We start from the raw sequence: 21,041 nt of genomic DNA, 5'->3' as shown, positions 1-21,041 counted from the left end.
AAATCCATTCATGAAACCTATGGCTCTATTATCATATACAACAGTGTATTTAAGTTAAGAAATTCAAAACAGAAAGCTTCATTTCTTTCATAATTGTAAAATAATAGAAAGAAAAACTCTTATTAATCACTTAGATTAACCTCACCAAGAATTTATCACAAAAATATTTTATTTTCAAAACCTATGTATTCTAATTAAAACAAACAAAAACACCCCCAGAGCAAAAACAAAACAAACAAACAAAAATGCTTCAGTCCTCTCCAGGAAAACAATAGTTTCCCTTCTATTAACCATAACCATAGCTGGGGATAAGCCTCCTCTAGATTCCAAAAAGCCCCCATCTCCTTTACCATGACCACTATCTACCTGCTATCTGGCCATTTAAAAAAATTATTTGGGGCATAAGGGGGAGTGATGATCTGAATGATAACCTTTTAGCCAGAAAGTCAGTTCTCAGGTTGGTCCCAAGTTCCTCCATTCTAGGTGGCACTAATCCAGTCTCTCTAGAAGAAAGGGGGAAACTAGCCCCAAGTGGGGATCCATGATTGGGATAAAGTGTGCCACATGCCACGGAAACACACACCTTCCCTATATGGTTGAACCTCCTCTCCATGACAGTGCTCCCAGGCTCTTTCTATCACTCAGACTGTGCGATGAGTATCTGGCAAGAAGGCAGAATAAGGTCGGAACTTAACATGGTGAGTAGGATTTTCCTAGATCATGGTGCTAAGCACAAAGGATTTAGTTACATGAATGGAAAGCTCTGGAGGGAAAAGATATTTACATCTTTTTTTGTTTTGTTTTAAGCAAAGCAGGAAAAACAAGATAGCTAATGTGAAGTTGCATTTAGAATACATTATAGTAAATTTTCTGTTATTTTGTCCAGCTCACCCATACAGAGTTTTAAGGGAGAGGAAGTCTGAGGTTTGTGTTTATCCATTTATTTGTAGCTTTGCTGTAGATAATGTTGAGTATGTGGTAATTCCAAGGCAGATGTTACAATGCAGTTTCTCTGGGAGGTTCAGTTGGCATTTTTATCAGGACTTGGATTATAAGTCTTTCTCTTCCCCCCCCCCCCCCAAAGGAAAAAAAAACCCAATAGTTGATTGGGGCTGACTAGAGCCCTGCTTTGAAGTTGTCTCCTAAAAACTAGAGACAATCAGAGAAGCTTTAATTTTCTTTATTTTCATGAATCAGCTCTGAACCATCACCGGTTTGGGACACAGGAGGCTGTTTGGGGACCCCCCAGTTGGGAAATTGATTTCTTGACCTATCAAGTCTGTGCTTAGAAAAGTCACTGTAGCTCTCCAATGAAGCTGAGTCTTATGGTTGGGCTAAGCAATAGGATTTATGGGGGAGTCTATTTCAAAACAAGGGCTCCTTTCCTCTTTCAAATAAAACTCTTTCTACCTTCATTTAAGTATATAACAAAGTTCCTAGAAAGATATATTTTTTTCCCCAGAATGGCTCTTTCACTATTTTCTTATTTTAACGGGAATGAAATTAGATAGAGAAATAAAATGGTATGAGTAGGGGAAAAGACAAGGAGAGGATATGAGATGCCCCAATCCCACCCTGTAATGCACTTGTGTAACAAGGACTTCTGAGCCCTCAGTTTTATCAGCCAAATGTCATTTTGGCTGACAGGATAAGTATTGCACATCTCAGCCATGATTGTGTTTTTTCCTCTTCTACACCATTCCCAAAGGACTTTTAGAAGTGGAAATCAATAAATTGACCAGGAACTTGTGTCATACCTACAGCAGTAATATCACAGCCCATTTTCTAAAGAATAGTTGTTCATTATGGAAAGAGACTGAAGCATCTCCATTTGACAGATTTATCTGGTTTTACTATAGAACAAGAAGAAGCAAGGAAATCTTTTAGTGTACCTCCATAAATAACATTTTTAAAAAGCTTGAACTCAGAAAACTTTTACATATGTATGTATATAATACATGCCTACATATGTACTTGTATGTATATATGTACATATATAAAGACATGTATGTGTATATATATATGGAGAGAGAAGGATGGAAGGAGAGTAAAAGGGGAAATGTATTTTTGATATTTTAAATTTTAGCAATTTTATTATTAAAGATGTATTATTAAAGAATTTTTATTATTTTATATGAAATATTATATTAAAGAATTCTTTATTATTAAAGAATTTATTGAATACCTACTGTGTGTTTGGCACTGTGCTAAGCCCTTTACAAATATTATCTCATTTTGTCCTCACTAAAACTCTGGGAGGTAGAAGCTATTATCCTCATTTTACTGATAAAGAAAACTGAAACATGTAGAGGTTATGTGATTTGCTAAGGATCACACGGCTGTTTTGTGTTGCAGAATCTATATGAATTCAAGTTTTCCTGATTCCAAGATCATCTCTCTATTCAATAAACTCTGTTGATTCTTTGCTGCTGGTGGTGATAGGGTAAAAGAGTCTTTCAGCTATTACCTACCATCTCACATTTATATAGCACTTTAAGATTTACAAAATGCTTGCCTCACAAAACCCTAGGAGGCTTACAAAAGTATTTTAACTCTCATTTTACATTGTAGAATTTAGTGACCAAGAGCTTGAGAGAATTGCCTAAGGTCATGAGGTCAATAATAAATAGCAAAGACAGAATGTGAACCCAAACCATTTTGACTCCAAGTTCAATGCTGCCTTGCCAGAATACTTTGGGGACAACAGCCTTGAGGGAGAACAAGTATATCGCATCTTAGGTGACAAAGCAGAGGTTCACAGAAAATTTGATCATTTATCCAAGGTGACATGGCTACTAAATGCTAAAGTTCAAACCCAAGTCTTCTAACTACATGACCAGAGATTTATTTTTTTTCTTTCTTTCCTTGCCAAAAGTTACACAGCTATTTGATAACAGGCTAGATCTGAACTCAGGTCCTCCTGACTCCAGGGCAGGTGCTGTTATCCACTATGCCATCTTGCTTGACACAATTACAAAAATCTAAGGTCTAAGTAAGTGTGATAGATCAATCTAATGACCTTCCTCACAAAAAAATGTTTGTGCAAGTTGTGTGTCAAGCCTATTAATTTTTTAGTGCCTCCAGACATTCTCTAAGAATACAAATTGTGATCATGTTGGCAGATGAGGTTTCCTCATTAGGAATTCCCTATACAAGTGAAATTATAGGTCCAAGCTTCTTCCCCCCCCCCCCCCCTGCAATGATAATAATCTGACATTTATATCATATAATATGTACAGGGGTGTGCTAGAGACTGCTCAATTGTGAAATATTCAGTGTGATCATTTACATTTTAGAAGCAGGCAAATACTGCATATCAGAACCTAATTTATTGTTTTGTTGATTTTCTAGACTTAAAATGGTAGAGAAAATATTAATAATACAGATTAAACTTAAAAGGGTGCATTTCACACCCCCCACCCCTTTAGAGTGATGGTTGTTAAACATTTGCCAGCCCATGACCATGTATGACTTTGAATTTTTGCAAGATACATTGCATCAGAATCCAAAAATGTGTGGAGATAGGTATAATATTAAAACTGATCTTTCTACCAGATTATGAACTTTTTTAAAAGGTTAAAAACACTAAGAGGGAAGGAACTATGTCTTAATTTTTAGTCCCCCTTTTCTTCCCCTAATCTGTCAAACTCTTCTTTGTGCATAGTATTTGTTTAATTATTGGCAGTTAAATTTATGTATCAGTGAATATCTCAACAATAGAACTGTCCTTTTATATCTTTCCCTACTAGTGATGATAAATTTGCCCTCATCTTGAATTCTCAAGTGTAGGTCCTGTCAGTCACACAGGGAATCCTGTGGGATCAACAGAATACCTTACCAAACAATAACAATATCTATGTATATAGAGTAAAACTGATCAAATATATGCCCTTGTCATTATTAGCACTGTCTTTTCAGTGCCTAAGCTAATTATACGTTTGGGATGAAAATGCATAAAAATTATATAAAACTAAAAGTTGAAAGCTTCTGAATCCATCTCTGGCTTATACTATCAGGAAAGAGAAATTATTTGTGGAACTGCTGGGATTATAGTGGCATTTATGTGGACAGCAAAACATTTTGGGCTATAACTTAGTATAAATATGATATAGTATTAGAAGTGCTGCATTTGAAATTAAGGAGCCTAATTTTGAATCTTTGCCTTGTGAGTTACTGTCTATATTATTTAGGGCAAATCACTTCATCTCTCTAAGTCTCAGTTTCCTCATATTTAAATAGAGAGATTTGGGCTAAGTGACCTGCAAGCTTCCTTCCACTTGAAAGTCTATGATGACCCCCAAACTTTGGTTCCAGTTTTAAATGTATTATCCTAAGGCTTTCTTACATGGTAAAAACTAGTTCATAGTTTAACGAGTGCTTATAACAATGTATGTTTTGAGAATTAATAATCGGTGAAAAATGTAATGAGACAGTACTGAATAGCAGGAAAAATACTGAACTAGGAGTCCATAGATCTGGATTTGAATTCTGTCTCAGACACTTTCTGGGAAACCATTAATGAATCATTCAAAGCCCCCTTTTCCTCCTGTGTAAAATGGGTCTAATTCTTGTGCTTCTTCTTGACACAGTTGTTAGGAGGAAAGTGTTTTCACAACTTTAAGTCACTATATATAAATGTGTTATTATTAGTAGTAAAAAGGAAAATAATCTCCCCAACTATAGATATAAAAAACAAGTTGAATGACGGAAAGCAGTTCTCAACCAAACAAATCTTTTTCTTCTTTGGATGTGGACAGGAAAGATGGTCTCCTGACTTATTCTGCCCTTGGCGATCTTTTTTAAAGAATCAATTGTCATCTTACTGTATTTGGTCCACAATCCTAGCCTAATCTTGTGGAATCCTTCCTGTGTTATACAGTGCTGCTTTGACTATCCTTTTCACTTTGTGTCATCTGTCATAGTTTTATATAAAATGACGAGCACTCTATCTTTGCCTTTGTCCAAGACCACTTCTTGGGTAACAGTCTCAGATTTGGAGCCAGAAAGGACATTAGATGCTTTCTAGTCCAACGTCCTCTTTTTGGCGATGAGTAAACTAAGGCACAGAGAAGTAGTGACTTGCCTAAGGTCACACAAGTTGTAAATGACAAAGAGGGAATTTGAACGCAGATTCTCTTTCTACTTTCCACCACAGCGCCCGGCCTCCGGCAAGCTGTGGTAGGGATTCTCATTCTCTCTTTCAGGTGCAGATTGAATTAGTGTTTCCGAGGTTCCTTCCAATTCTGAAATTCTTTGAGTTTTTGCGTTCATGTTTTCTTCTTAGAGTTTCCTCTTTTAGAAGTATTGTCTTTCTTTGGCAAGGGAGGATCCTAGAGTTTCCCCTTTTCTGAGGGGTTCCTAAGACAGGAGCTGTCCCCGGAGGCAGGTAAGGTGACCTAAGGCACTCCGTTTTTTGGTTGGCTGAAGTATTGTCACTGATGGCTGCGGACCCCTGGATGAAGGTTAGGGAGCCTGGCTCTGGCCTTCTCCATCTTCTTTGAGGCAGGGGGCAATGAGGTAGCGGCGCCTTGTTATGCTTCCCCCTAGAGAAAGCCAGGGGTAATGTCAGTGGCGGTTACAAAAGTAGTAAAACCGCTCGCCCGTCTGGCTGGCTCCCTCCCTCCCAAAGCCTCCTCGGGTTCAGTCGGTGCAACCATGGAGCTGCTGCAGGCAGAGCGCACCATCCAACCACTCAGGCTTGGAAGGAGCCTTTTCCTGCACAATGCAATTAGATCCGAATAAACATTCGAAACAGCCACTTTGTAAACAAAGTGCACAATAGCTCCCCCGTGTTCTGCAGCTCAGGGGTGACAAGGGGAACAATGAGGAAGAAAGGAGGGGTGCAGTGTGGGGGAGGGAACGAGGGTCAGGTTGCTGCCTGAACGCAAGCAGAGACGAGAGCGTTCCTTTAAGTTTCTGAAGAAGTAGAAGGCTGTCCCTGGAGATTAAGTGCATGTTCTCTGTAGCTCAGTCACCCACGACGCCAGTCCTGGTTAAGAAGGGGCTTGTGTAAGGCCTAGAATCGTGTGCATATAGTACATATCCCCTTTCTTGACACCCCAGTCACCTATAGATACTCTGACTTCTGGTCCTTGCTAGAATCAGATACTTCGCCGTATGAGTTGACATTCCAACCACCTAGAAGGTCCCCTATGTAATAGCAGTTTTCCTGGCTCCAACTATCTTGATCGCTAATGTTGCGTTCCGAGAGGTGTCTACGTCTCCTTGCAGAAAAACCAGAAATACAGGGAATAGAATAGATCCCTTCCTATTCTATCTCTGGTCTCTACTTGGCCTCAGCTATAAGATTCTAGTTAGCCTTGGCTCGTCTCAGCTAGGTGAAGACGCACCTGGAGGTAGAGATCTGGTGACAAAAGAACTCGAGTTCGTCTGCTGGGTGTCTTGAGGAAAGCATGTGACCCCCGTCGAACACCTACTTGCACAGACGCCTGGTGACCGCGTACCAAGGCCCACCTCGGGTGTGTGTGGAGTACTATTTCTGGGGTTCACGCAAACCTCCAGGATTGGAGTGTCACCTTTGCAAAGTGGCGTGAGTCCCGGAGAAAAGAAAATACGGAGTTTGAAGAATAAACCATTCGAAAGAGAAAATACAACCATCTCCTCGGTTAAACTCACGTATAATTAAAGCCAGAATATATCAAACAAGGACATAAGCTTAAAAAAATGAAGGTAAAATAAAGGGGTCCTTATTTTCTGACAAGGCAGGCAGATCTATAGGTCGGTGTTTTTTGCCTTCGTCCAGCCTGCCTGTGGTTTTCTCAGGAGCCGCATGTGAAGTAAGGACACGGTGTTGTCCTTTTCTGTGAGTCAGGCCCCAGAGCAGGGAAGGCCTTGATCACAGTGTTCCGACCCAGGGCCCAGCTAGTACAGTCCACTGCCTCATAATATCACCTGAGAGGGAGGGAAGGGCCCGGGCCTAAATTCTGGGGTGGTTTGCTCAGGTTAGGAAGGACGGGCGGTGGTCACCCTAGACCCGGAATCTGAAAAAAGAATTCTTTTTCCTCTCACTTCTTAGAGCAGCCTATACCTTGCCTATACCTTTGGTGAAAGGGACGCAGGTGTGACCTACACTATCTCTGTGGGAGTAGGGTAGTTTTGGAGATACCAGGACTGGGTAGCTTATGGTCGGGAGGAGCCCCCTGTCACACTCTGGGAGGTGAGACGGAAACGTGAGAGAGAGAGTCATTGTTTCTTCACCTTCTTCTTAAAGAACGTTTTGGAGCAAGAAGGGAGACGGGTCACAATTCTTTAGTTTTTTTTTTTTTTTAAACCTTACTACCTGTCCTAGCAGGAGTAAAGAGCAGCGGGTTAGTTTCCTGCGCATTGGTTGTACAGGTTCTCAGGCTGATCTGAACTAGGCATTCTGATGTACGTCGAACCCATTTTATTTTTCAAAGGTGGATCCCTACCTATATTCAGGATAGTTTCCTCTTGGGAGCTTTATACCACTCCACCCCTATATTCTCCACCTTTATTTCCCACATACCCAAGTGATATTGTGTTTCGACAGTCATTCGGATCAAGACTTCCCAAACTTTTCCCCCCCTCTTTCGTTGGAGGTGGCACAATACCTCCCACCCCACCCCCCTTTTTTGCGGAAAATGTGGGTAATGTATGTGAAAGGCAACTAATTCATTGTGTCTAGTAGCGCCACAGACATCCCAAGGGGAGGGGGCTTATTTAAAGAATCTGGTGTTTCTTTCTGAAGTTACCGAGGTGCCCATTAAAAATAGGAGCTTGTCTTGTTTACATCTGAGATACCGGGTCTCCCGGTCTGAGGTCTCCCAGAGAGAGAACACCTTGTTCAGAGAGCTGCAGAAGCTACAAGTTGTCTCCCGGATGCACTAATGCGGTGAGTACCTATGGGGTTATATACCACCCTTATTTATGCTCCAGCATGTGACCCACCATCTCTAAATGGGCTTATTGCGAGTGGCAGGAATCTCTATATTGGCAAGGCGGGCTAATTAGGTGACTATTACTGTCTATGCTTTCAAGAAGGCAGAAGAAGCAGACAGGTAATCCATCTCCTCTCCTGTCTTCTCTCTCTCTCTCTCTCTCTCTCTCTCTCTCTCTTTCTCCAAAGATGGGGGTTTGTGACAGTGATCCTGAGTGATGCTTGTGTTTCTTGCTTAGGAGGGGCAGGGAGGGAGAATGAGGATCAGCATGTTCTAAATGATCAACATTATTTCACTTATATCTGAGAGAAGAGGGTGCTATGAGACAAGCAGAAGGATGGCTGGTTGGCATCTTACTGGAAAAAATGGTCGTTTGGGAAGTTTATTTGAAAGACGTCTCAGATGGCAACTTACTTTTTTCCCTGATGGAGAAAAGTCTGCAAGTGTCATTTTGGTTTATTAGTTTCTACGTCTTTTCTTGGGGTGTGGGAAGGAAGTAACCGATTTCCAGGTATTTGATCTTGTACTTTTTACTGATAGAATGACCTAGGTTTATTGAGTCATGCAAGTGTTTCCTTAGATTTTTCTTAGAGGAGGGGAAGACGATACAGATTGATAGCCACAGTTCCGAAGAGCACTGAATTCCGCAAAATAAAATTCTACAGTTTGGAGGAAGCTTGGGCGATGCTTATGGGTCCCCCCACACCCGCTTTACCCCTTCATCACCCCCTCCCCCTGCAACTACTTCCATGAAATTTACCAGATTCCAACCTTAAGGCAAAGAAAAAAAAAGTGTTTCATATACAAAACGATCGGAGTATTTGCAGATAATTGCGAATGTCAAATACTCCCGCGTGATGACAAAGTGCAGAGATCCCTGAAGCTGGAAGCCTTAAGGGCCATGGGCCAGCGCTTGGGGCAGGACCTCCTTTGGCCACCTAAAGCTTGTCAGGAGTCAGGGAACCGCTGCAGGAGGGATAGAGGAGGCAAAGGCTATGGGTGGGGGTGGGGCGGGTAGCGAAGGGGAAAGAGAAATCAGAAAGCAACTGTAGACAACTCCTTTAACCCTTGGCTTCTTCTCCAACGACTGAACAGTTTATTATTCATTTTAACCACACTTGATCATAGTGAAGGAAAAGGGGATGGGTTTACAGGAATCACCTACTTACATCTACATGCTCACTCACTCACTTAGTAACCAGAAATTAATAAATGTACAAACCTTCAGGGCCCCATTCTTAACTGAGGAGACTAGAACAGCACCTTCCTATCTCCACACTTCGAGTTAAGAGCTTCAGAGTTCTTGGGACTACTCTCTAAGAGCCCACTTTAAAAGACTGGAGTTTCTTTCTTCACATCCCACCTCCCCTCAAAATGGATTGATCTTGAGATGCTTTCTGCCTTTAGGCACTAGGAATTATTAAGCATCTTTTCAGTAGTTTTATGAATAAGAACAAAGGTGTGGGAGGAAAGGGGAAAATCTGATCTTTCCTTTCTTGGGTCTTCTGAGAGAATATTGGGAACCTTCTGGGAATTGTTCTGTAGTCTCACAAAAGCAAACCCCTCAAAATTCAAAATAAACAGTAGAAGGCAGTCCCCCATCTGCTGGGTATACTGATCAAGGAGCTTCTATGAGGCAGTTGGTTGAGAAGGAAACAACTGTTTCTTTCTCAGTTTTACAGAAAGTTAAGTCTGTGGCTCACCCCTCCTCACTTTTAAGATTACAGATCTGTTGAAAACTGGAGGGGGTGGGACTTAATTCATGGGAACTGCTGAAAGGATATCCAGGTGAGAGGTGGAGAGAGATAGCCTCCTTCACACCCCAGCAGTATTATGTAAGGACCTGGTAGGAGTATTAATGTCATTGCTTTTATCTACTGGTGTAGTGGCTCTGAAGGAGATGGACTGGCACACTTTCTGCATGAGGACCAGGAAGGGATACCATCTATTTAGCTCAGTTTTATAGGGGCCTCTGCCAATTGGATCTCCCATATAGAGACCCTCTGGAGAAATCGATTCAGTGAACACTCACAACAGTCAGCTACTGACAGACCCCCTTTCTTTTTGAAGGATTTATTCACAATGGGATGCATGTTTTGCTCAGACTCCAAAAAGTTTAAGGAAGGGGTGGGTAAGTGTTGGTGTTGATAAAAGAATTGTAAATGCTTTGAGAAAGTTTATATGTATATTTCATAGACTTTTTCATTTCTCTCCCTATTCCACCTTTCTTCTTCCTCAGTGACTACCTACAAGTCTATATGCTAAGTTATTGGAAGGAAACCCTTAAAGTTTTACACTGTCTAGAGTTTTCTGTAAGGATAAGTAAGATTTTTTAAAAAAACTGATCATCTATAGAACCAGGTACTTTTTTGGGGGGTGGGAGATGAGATGGGATGGAGGAGAGGAAGAAGAGAAAAAGAAAAAGGAAATGTCTCTCTCCACATTCCCCCAATACTTCTCACCTTCTATTGTGCTTGAATTAGAAGAAACCAAGACCAAAAGGGCTGGAAACCAGAATGTCTCCAGCAGGGAAACCCTGGCAAGCAGGATTATAAGGAGCCTGGTTTCTTTGAGCATGATAAACAGTCTTTCTCTACTTGCCCACATCCTTTTAAACAATTTGGTACTACAACCTCAGTCTTTGTATTGTAAGATTTGCTGAGACAAATATAAGCAAAATTCAGGGGCAAGATATCTCACTTTAAAGAAGGCAGTCACCTGGTCAGCTCAGTGGCAAACCAGTCAAGGGGTCAACCATTCGAGCTTCAAGTCTTATTAGGGTTGTTGTAAACTTTTAGTGTCTGTCCTGGAGCCGGAGTCCGACTGAGGCCCCAAACATGTAAGATCTGATTCTGTTTGACTTTCCAAATCAAAGTGCATTGATTGGGCCCAAAGAGTTCATGGTGCATAAATACTTTAATTAAACCTGCAGTAAACAGACAAATCACTTCTCACTCTTCCATAGAGAAGTTGGGCAGGTCTCCCTGTGTCTGGTTGCAGCCAGATCTTGAAGCTGTTTAGTAAGAAAAAAAAAAGGAAAGGAGAGAGGAGGGAGGGAGGGAAGGGGAGAGAGAGAGAGAGAGAGAGAGAGAGAGAGAGAGAGAGAGAGAGAGAGAGAGAGAGAGAGACAGAGAGAGAGAGAGAGACAGAGAGAGAGAGAGAGAGAGAGACAGACACACAGACAGACAGACAGACAAAGACAGAGAGGGAGGGAGGGAGAGAGAAAGAGAGAGAGAGAGAGAGAGAGAGAGAGAGAGAGAGAGAGAGAGAGAGAGAGAGAGAGAGAGAGAGAGAGAACGAAACTTGTGACATGGGGAAATCATTATTTTAGCCTAGATAAAGTGAAAGAAAAAAAGTTTCCTGTGAACTCCAGGTGATGGTGTCAGGAAGGTATTGAATTTAGCAAGCTTTGTTTCTTCTCCCAGTATGTGTTTATGTCACCTTCCAATATACTAAAAAAAGGAAAGCAAGAATGATTACACTTTGGGACAATTTCACTGGGTGTGCTTGAAGAAGTGCTGAGATAGTAAAATCTCAGAGCATTACTTGATACTGTGGGGCTGCCAGTCTGAGTATCAATCCTCTAACCGCCTCCCTTCTCTCCCTCCTCCTCTCCGATGCCTAACCCCTCCTTTACCAGTTCCAGTTATTTTTAGCACTGGCTCAGATCCTCAGGTTGCTCCTGACAGTGGGGTGTCTTACAGTCATTGCCCTTTGGTTACCCTTCGGATATTCCTGCTGTCGCTTCTTTGTTGCTAGCCAAGAAGCCTTGCCTTGGCCACAGTGGAGCTCTCTGACTAGGTGCTGGGGAAGGCAGAAGCCGGGTTGCGGCAATGTGAGGCAAGACTCAGTTGGGAAGAAGGTCATGGAAGGAAACTTTGGTTCCCCTGGGGTAGGGAGAAATGAGTGTTAAATCTCAGTGGCTTCAAGATCGCCACCTTCTCCGCCTATCCCCTCCGCCGCCGCGCCCCACCCCTCCTGATGTGAAAGTTGGGGGGAAGAGAAAATTAATCAAGGCTGTGAAAAAGTGGTTAGGGAGAGTGTTTTGATGGGGCTCGCCCTCTTGAAAGTTGAAGGGAAAACAGAAGCTTGAACTATTCCTACGTCATCATAGTGACTTTAAAAGTGGTGGTACTATGGAAGCGGGTTCACATGAACAGTGCCAACAACTTCACAAATCAGTATTCCTGGAGAGATACAGACATATTTTCCCCAGTGGGTCTCAATAGCCTGCATCCAAATCTTCTAAAAATGATAACAGTAATTTCAGGTTAAGAAGGAGAAAAAATGAAAAGAAATCCAATGGGTTTTTCAATCGTCAGAGTCTCTAACTCTTCATAATATGAAGTTAAGATGGCTCAGGAAATAATATATTCATTCATACATATATATCACATACATTCATGTACACACATTACATGTATCATATACACATCACACAGATATTATATAAATATGTGACACATTTTATATATGTGTGCTTTCCCGAATGAGGCCAGTTTTTCATTCGTTTACATATTTGGATTCGATTTTTAAAATTGAGTGCTTAACATATGAGTCTAACATATCTGTTTCAGAAATATTACTCTTCATTTCTCGTGTATTACACTAATGGGGTTCTAGTTTAGTAACCACTGACTTGTTCAGGTGTGGAAAAGATTTAACACATTTCTATCCCCCAAACCTGTTGTCCCCCTCTTACCTTGCAGAATGTAAGAAAAATGAAGAACGAATTGTGTATATTCCTTAAAAGGCGTTTTGCCACTAACGTTTGGCAAAAATTGAGTTTTGATTTCATTTCAGTTTTTATGCAGAATTCCACCGGAACTTACCAATCATACATTTGCAATGGTTATAGATAAGAATGTGTTTAAATAGGGAGATTGAGGCAAGATGCCCAGGTAGAAAAAATGCATGAAAAGTTTTGAAGATTGTCAGAAAAGGAAAAATTATTTTAAAACAAACATCTAGAATTTATAAGATCACTGAAAGCTTACTTGACACAGCACAATCTCAATATAGGACAAAATTTGACCAACCAAAATGTAGTAAAATATCTTTCTATTAGCAAGTGCATTTTATAACTATCTCGATGGGAAAATCTAGTTGTTTTTCTATGTATGGTATGCAAACATCATAACTTTATACAAATCCCTTTATGTTGTTCATTTCATTATTTCTGAACTGTTTCTCATAATTTTTCTTCTCAGAAACACCGAGACACAGTTCCACATTTCCCGACATAACTGGACACAATATAGGGGAGATACTGATCCTTTTTACCCCGGTCAAGAGCTTTCTTAGAAAACTACTTCTACACACGCACAAAAACTCATATGCGTTTTCCAAATTTCAGTCCTTCCTGAGAAAGCAAAGACAGTACAAGTTTTAGAACTCTTATTCAATTAACAAACGAACACTTATTTCTTAGTTTTATTGGACTACTGGTAAAAGTTGTTATTTAAAAAAACACAGTTCTTTTAACTGCTTATCTGGGAATGGGATCAAGTAACAGTTTCTCTCTGCTTGTTCCTAGCCAGTATTTTGAGCACCGTCATCAAAGTCCCTTTATTTTTTATCCAAGGGCAGAAGGTGTACGGGAGAGGTGAGAGATCGTGGTAGAAACTTTCCCTCACATCCTTTGCATTTAAGAGAAAGAGAGAAACCTTGGAGGCTCCATAACCTGATCTTCATACATACATACGTACACGCATACATGCACACACATGTATATATAATGCATATGTGTATATCCTACACACATGTATGTATATATACATATGTGTGTATGTATGTATTTAAAGCAACGAAAAATATGGCTTCAGGGCCAAAATGCCTTGCTTTGGTTGGGCTGTCTGCAAAGAAGCGCGTAGTTTCGCGGTGTAGTGCAGCAAAGTCGAGTGCCAACAGAAAGGGTCGGGCCGCACTGGTTTTTGATCCAGGGAGCTCGGATCTTCCAAGAAGATTCCGGACCTTTGTTGAATGCTCCCAGACCAGCAGACAACCCGTCCCCAGCTTTCTTGGCCGCGGCCAGGTGCTGACAAGCGAGAATGAGACTGCCAGTAGGCGGGAGTGCGGCACCCGCCTCGAGACTCCTATCTTCATCAGCCTTTGGTTGAATCACAAAATGGAAGGGCACGTTACATTTTATTAACAGCAAGAATATTATTATTTTCTTTTGTGTCGAGAGCGTATTTGGAAGGATACGCAGAGCGGCACTCTTTTGCGCCTTCTCCAAGCATTCTGTCCTTTTTGTGGGGAATTATCAATCTTAAATTTCCCTTTAATGAACTAACTTATTAAAAATCAAACACCTCAGACCTGGCCGCAGACGCTTTCCACTCCAGGCTCTCGTGCTTTTTCCTCCCCCGGTGGCCTAGAGCTCTGAGGGAATAAAGCAAATCGAGACATCAAGGCCCAACTCTTCAACCCCAGGAGGCAAAAGAGGAGCTGGCCTTTGCCTCAACTCTACGCCAGAGACAGTGCAGTGGTGTATGGGATGTAACCAGGACCTGACTGCAATCAGGTTTCCCTCTGTCAACGTCCCCGGGTCCCCCTTCCCCACTTTCTCAATCACGATTCTAAACCTCAGACATTCTGAGAGAGTTTGGAGAGGGTCAGTTTAATAAAAGAATAATAAAGGAGAGGATGGGTGACAAGAGAGAATGGGAGAGATATGAACCAGGAAAGAAAGGGAAGGAAGAAGCGAGGGAAGACAAAAGAGAAAAAGAGAAAAGAAAAAGGGAGAGGGCCAGAAAGAAGAACGAAGGGAGTGGAGAGGAATGGAAGTTGGAGAGAGAGAGAGAGAGAGAGAGAGAGAGAGAGAGAGAGAGAGAGAGAGAGAGAGAGACAGAGACAGAGACAGAGACAGAGACAGAGAGACAGAGAGATCTCGGGCAGACAGGTAGGGACTGGCTCATACTCTTGCTCTCGGTCTCTTCTCTCCTAGGGCGCGAATAATCCCTCATCCTATTCCTACCCCTCCCTTCCCTGCTCCCACCTTCCTAGGTTTTGTGTAAAGTCAAGCCAGGTCAGGTATAGGAATGTGAAGCACCCCCTCGCCCGCCCCCCTTCCTTGCCTAAATGAGTGCTTTAGAGGACAAGAGAATTGCAGATTTGCCGACAGTCGTTGTAAAGGATTAGCAAAAAGGGTAGGAGTACGTGGGGGTCTCGTAGACTCGAATTTCCACCACTCTTGATAAATTAGATTTTGTCTATATGCTTGCGCGAGCGTATCTGGGGGTTAAGATACTGAGTCCTCCTATCTGCTAGCTAGGGGCAGAACCTACTGCTGCTTCTGCTGCATCGTTTTGCCGGATGGGCTCCGGAGTCATTAACCCAGGTGCATCTTTAAACTCAGTGGAGCTGGCTGAGAAATGCAGGTGAGGTCTGCGGGCGATCTTGGCCCAGGACCGGGCTCAGCTGGCTCAGAGCTGACTCTGTGCCGCTTTTCCCGGTTATAGCCCACGCGGTGGCGCTGTTTGGAGACGGGAGCCGCCTCGGGCACAAGGAGCAGGGCCTGGTCATCTGGGGGCGAAAGAGAAGTGAAGTCGTGGCCCGGGGGGTGAGTGCGAGGACCCACGCTAGGCTGGGGGTTTAGACGCGTCAGCAACTGCTAGAAAGGATTGAGTGTGCGATTCAGTTGCACGAAAATGTTTTTTTCGAAGGAGAAACACAATACCCAGGCTTCAGCTTTTCTCCCGACTGAGACCCAGGTTGATTCAGAGACAAGAGTGGAGCCCCATTTCTTGGTGTTTTGTCTTCCTCTTCCCATTGGGTCTCTTCCCCTCCTCCGCCCCATTTACTTACAAATAGACCTGATTTACAGAAAAGCTTTCTCTCCTGCGTCGTTAGCAGATGCCAACGTAGCAATTAAGCTGCTTATTCTTAAAAAAAAAAATGAAATAAACCAGGGACCAAGTTGTTCTCGGTGATTAGTTCTCTGAACTTGGAGCTCTCCCCAGAATCCTCTTCCTTTGCTTCAGTCTTTCACCTTTACTGAGAAAGACGTAGAAATTCTCAGCCCTTTTCTCCAAAACTTATTTCTTTCTCGCTTTTCTCTCCCTATACGTTTACCTGGTGTATTCAAACCTCCCATACCTTTCTTCCAGTTCCTTGATCCCTGACGCTGCCTGTTTTCGAAGACCAGACTTCCAGTTTTCTCATCTGTCATGATTCCCCACTTCTCTATTTTTCTTAGATCCATTTCTTCTCCCCCACCTCCATCTCCTTTATTCTGTTCACAGTCTCTATCAAAACCCTACCCAAACCTAACTCTCCTACCCCGTCCTCCTCCGTCCGCGTCCCGGAAGCAGCTTGTCACAACTGATACATAACTTTATCTCTGAAGCAGAGGGTATTTAGCTATCTACTCTTTCAGCACCCCTCCCCTCAAACCTCCCTCCACCCTGTTCCATCCTAGTAGCATGAGATGCTTTTTTTTTTTTTTTTTTTTTGCTTGCCCCTTTTAGAAGTTTGTCTGGTTCCTGTCATCAACATGGGATACGGGCTGATAATGAAATACGTGGACTGTCTGTCCTTTTTCTTGGCTTCCCCAAGAATCTTTTCCCCTACCCCCTCCACCTACCCCATCCGATCTCAGGTTCTCCACCACCCTTCGGTGCAGCTTGGGAAACCAGTCCTTGTCCAGAGTTGTTTTTCCCCTTCCTTTTCTAAAGTAGGCGCGCCTGCCAAGGCCCAGTGCGGGCCGTCGGCTCAGCCTGAGGATGCCGAAAGATACGTGCCAAGCTCAGATTCACTTCTTTTCCCTTCTGCCCACCCTCCGCCACAGTAATGCCGAACGTAGAGAAGCTGTAGTACCTCTCCAAAGAAGTGAGCAGAAAAAAGCGGACACTAATGAGCTGAAGTTGAGGGCCGCGTTTGTGAGGAAACATTTCTTCCTTCTAATTCTTCCTTCTCCGAGTGCTAAGTTTTCGCAAGAAGAGAAGGACCCATTTCCATTCCCACTCTCCTGCGCATTCAAATGCAATCTGATCTTACTCCTCTGGCATGTTTTGCACACAAGTAGTTAGGTCAGGAAAGATCGGGCACAAGCTCCAGGGAAGTTTTAACTAATCACATAAAACAGAAAAAGGTTTCCCGGTCAACCGGGGATGCCTGTGAGTCTGGGGATGGGTTGCTTAGATTTCTCAAGGAGTCGGGAAGGTAGCACGAAGCTGCGCAGTCTTTCTAGACAGAATCTCTTGAGCAGCCCGAAGTATCATCACCAAAAGAAAGATTATTTATCAGAGGATTGTATAACGAGAAAACCCTGCCCTCCCAAAGGGGTGGGAGAGGAGGTTAATAGAAAAATTCTATCACTAAAAGTCGAAGGCAAAAAGGCAAATATAGAAAAAGAAGAAGAAAGAGGAAATAAAAGTAATATTTTAAAAACAGCAAAAGTCAACGTGTTTGAGTTCAGGTACCAGATAAATAAGAAATCTGAGTCTAATTAGTAAGGGATAGTTGGCTGCTGTACGTTTTCTTGCTGACCAAATGACCGAAAAACTTTCCCCTCCGGGAGGGAAAAAAAATTCTGATAAGCACCAGATAATCATCGGAGAGAATTTCTGAAAGGGAAAAAAATGATCCCCAAATGTGGGAGTTTGACTTTATATGCTTCTCAACCTGATAACACAAGATCACAGAATTTAAAGCAGAATAAATGCACTTCGGATTAATGTATTAGAAAGAGGTAATCAAAACCAAACCCTTTCTCTGATTTTGTTTGAAAATCTTTGGAAGTAAACCACTTGAGGATTAGAAAAAGAAACCAAGCAAAAGAATAATAATCATCCATTCGTCCACTGTGTTTAAAAAGTAGAAAATTATAGTGACATAAAATGCTATTTGAAATTTTTTTATTGTAAAAAATAAATACGCTGGAAATGATGGGCTGCTTCAGCTGAATGTGAAAATTATGCACTGAAAAGCGTATGTAATTTGAAACAGAAATGGCCTTTATTAAGAAAAGCAAGAAAAAAGAAAAACAGGAAAACACAAAACTTCCTAGAATTCTTATTTTAAATCGAAAGTGTAAAAAAAGTATCAAACAATTATATATGCACTAACTGTGAGCTTTTTTCCTGTAAGTGATAAATTCTATTCCCCTTTTTTTGTTACGTATTGACTCATTGCCCTGTGCAAATCTAAAGTTTAAATTATTTTATTTCTTCCCAAAGAGTTAGACGGAGCAAATAACTCAAAAAAGAAAAGATATTTTAATAGTGAGAAATTAATAGATTAAAATTTTGTAAAATAGTAAAAAAAAAAAAAAAAACCCAAACCCTGTAATCTACGTTAACTGCATGCTTTATTTAAATCACCCTGCTCCTGAATTTAATCATTTAGAATATTAGTTTCCAGGAAAACTTTATAAAATATTTACACTTTATAAAATATTAACCGATTAACAATACGGTTGTGTTGTTTATAGAAGTTTAACCAGTACTGTAATCGTGCTGTCGACATAACTCTCTTAGGCTAGCAATGGGATCTCATTCGAGAAATGTAAATGAAGATCTTCAGACAGTGGTGTTTATAAAATAGCTCATTAATGGTTTTGGATTGAATCGTTCCAACCATCCGCATCATCAGTTATAATAATAGTGACGAATCAGACAGGAAAGATTCTGGCTAAATCATTTGCATTTTTTTTCCAGAAGTACTGAAGTCCTAATATCACCAATTCTTCTAAGTTTCTGGACATTGATCTGGAGGATTTCGTAGATCATCAGCAAGGTAAGAAAAGAAACAGTATGTTATTACTCATTATTAAGGCATTAACAAGAAATAAGTTTTCCAATTTGTACGGTACAAAGTTTTACGTTTTTGTTCAATTTCTTTGACCCAGTTTCCGACGTGATATTACGGGGGGGAAATAAGTTGGTCACCCATCTTAGTTTCTTTGCAGCCAGTAAGTTAAACTTTTAAAGTACTAGCTCGGGTTGATTTAATTCAGCCAATCTGCTTTCACCGACTCCAAATTCTGCATGCTCTTTACCCAATTGACTCAGCTGTATGGGAGACTAAAGAGTCGGGGGACAGGGGCAAGAGGGTAGCATGGCTTTAAAAAAAAATCTATCCAGTTCACTTCTTTCCTGACAATCCTTTCGCTGGGCCCCTAACCCAATTCTTTCTCTGGGCTGCTGGAGGCTTGCTCCTCCGGGGCACCGGCCAGATGTGCTGGGGGCCACGGCTACGGAGTTGGAGCTACACGGAGATCTTTCTCCAACAAACAAAGCTTCTCCCTTTCTCAGTTTCGCGTTTTGAGGGTAACCAGAGCAGGCTCCGCTGTTGTTTCGTGGACAGCGGGTGGAAACGTACCCCTTCCTCCAAAGTTCAGGGTCCCCCCCCACCCCCGAGCCTAGCCCGGCTTTCCAGAGGTGCCGTCTCGAGTGCGTTTCCCTAAACAAAACTTGATTTGGCCCTCTGGCGCCGCCATACAGGCAATGCTTCTTAAGGGGGACCGTCTGCTTTGGGAACCACAGGCTGCAGGGAGCCCTGGGGGAGAGGTGGACGTGTGGGGGAGAAAGAGAAAGAGAGTGGGAGGAAGTAAGGCGGGGAGGGGAGGGGAGGAGAGAAAGCTACGAAGGATGCGAAGGCTCTCTCAGCCGGCTTTTCTGGAGGGAGGGGGAACCCCCCCCAAGCATCTCCCGGCTCTTCCCCTTTCCTCCCCAACCTCCCTCCCTTCCCCCTTCCTTTCCTTCCCACCCCCCCACGGCGCGGCGCGTGTGCCCGGCCGGCTTCTAGCGGGGGCCGGGACCCCTTCGCCCACGTGCCCACTCTTTAAGGAAGCCCGGGCCGGAGGATCAGGCCCGCGGAGACAATAGCGCTGACCGGGAGCGCCTGCCCGGGTTGGGGCTCGCTCCACCTTAAATCGGGGCTGAGGCTGAAGCCGCCGCCGCGGCGGCTGCCACGGCGGGGATACGGACCTCTCCCGGGAAAGGGAGCTATCAAGGAAAAGTTTGGGGTGCAGTTGGGTGTTGTCGGAGACCGACCTCAGGCTGCTTCCGTCCCCTCGTTCCATCTCCGCCCAGGCTCTTCCCTGCCCTGTCCCAGTGGCGCTTCTTCCGTAGGAGCGGCTCCAAGAGCCCTGTGCTGCCTGCACTCGGCTCCCCCGAACCCTCCTAGAACCCGGGCCTGATCCTCCCCAAGGAAGCCAGGGCACTCGAGGTGCCGGCTGCGGCCGCGAGGAATGGGGGTGGGTGGGAGAGAATGAGAGAGACAGACCCGCCGCCTCCTCCTGCCGTCCTACCCTGGCTCAGCCAAGATCCCCGGCCACCCACTCTTAGCGCCTCCGCTGCACTCTCCATACAGCCTCCCCCAGATCTGTCCCACCGCCCCTAGTGATGCTCTCCTTCCCGGCCTCCCTTTGCCGCGGCCGGGCTCGGGAACCGAGGGAGCTTCCGAAGCAGCCCTCGGCGCCGAACGAGAGCACCTCGCCGCCCTGTCACCCGCTATTGTTCTCGGACACTTTGCCATTTCCCGTATAAAGCGTGAACGTTCATACGTGTCTATCTCGGGCACTGGATCCTCAGCTGGCCCCTGACGGCATGCTCCGGGCTGAGGGAAAAAGCCCCCAACACGCAGGGAAAAGTTACTCGCAGGGGCGGAGGAAAGGGGTGGCGGCGGGAGGACGGGGTAGGTGGGAGCTGGAGGGGAGTGAGGGGAGGGGGAGGGCGCGGTGGGGGAGGAGGGGATCGCCCTCCTATCTCCAAAGTCGAAAGTACTAAGCGCAGTTGACAGAAAAGGAGGCGGCGAGAAAGAAGCGGGCTGGTCTGGGTCTCCTCCGGCCGAGGTGCGGGGCTCGGCGCTGGCGCTGCTGCGGCTGCCGCTGGCGCTGCTGTCGCCTCCTCCGCCTCTCGCAGTCCTGGAGAGGCGGCCTCTCTGCGGAGCGCGGCGGCGGCGGCGGCGGATCCCCACATCGGAGACCGGCGCTCGCTTCGCTAGTCCTGGGTCATCCCCTACCCTGTCCTCGGCTCCCCCTCCCCCCCTTCGTGTCTCTGTTGTCTGTCCCCTTCTACTCCTTCAGCGGCGGTGGTGCCACCCCTCTCTTCACTTCCCTCCCTTTCCTAGCCCTCCCCGGGCTGCCCTGAGCTTCTTCACCCTCCAGCTCCCATA

The sequence above is a fragment of the Notamacropus eugenii genome, chromosome 5, assembly GCF_028372415.1.
Source record: "Notamacropus eugenii isolate mMacEug1 chromosome 5, mMacEug1.pri_v2, whole genome shotgun sequence".
Taxonomy (NCBI): domain Eukaryota; kingdom Metazoa; phylum Chordata; class Mammalia; order Diprotodontia; family Macropodidae; genus Notamacropus; species Notamacropus eugenii.
The sequence above is the reverse complement of the archived record's forward strand: the minus strand, read 5'-3'. Positions refer to the sequence as shown.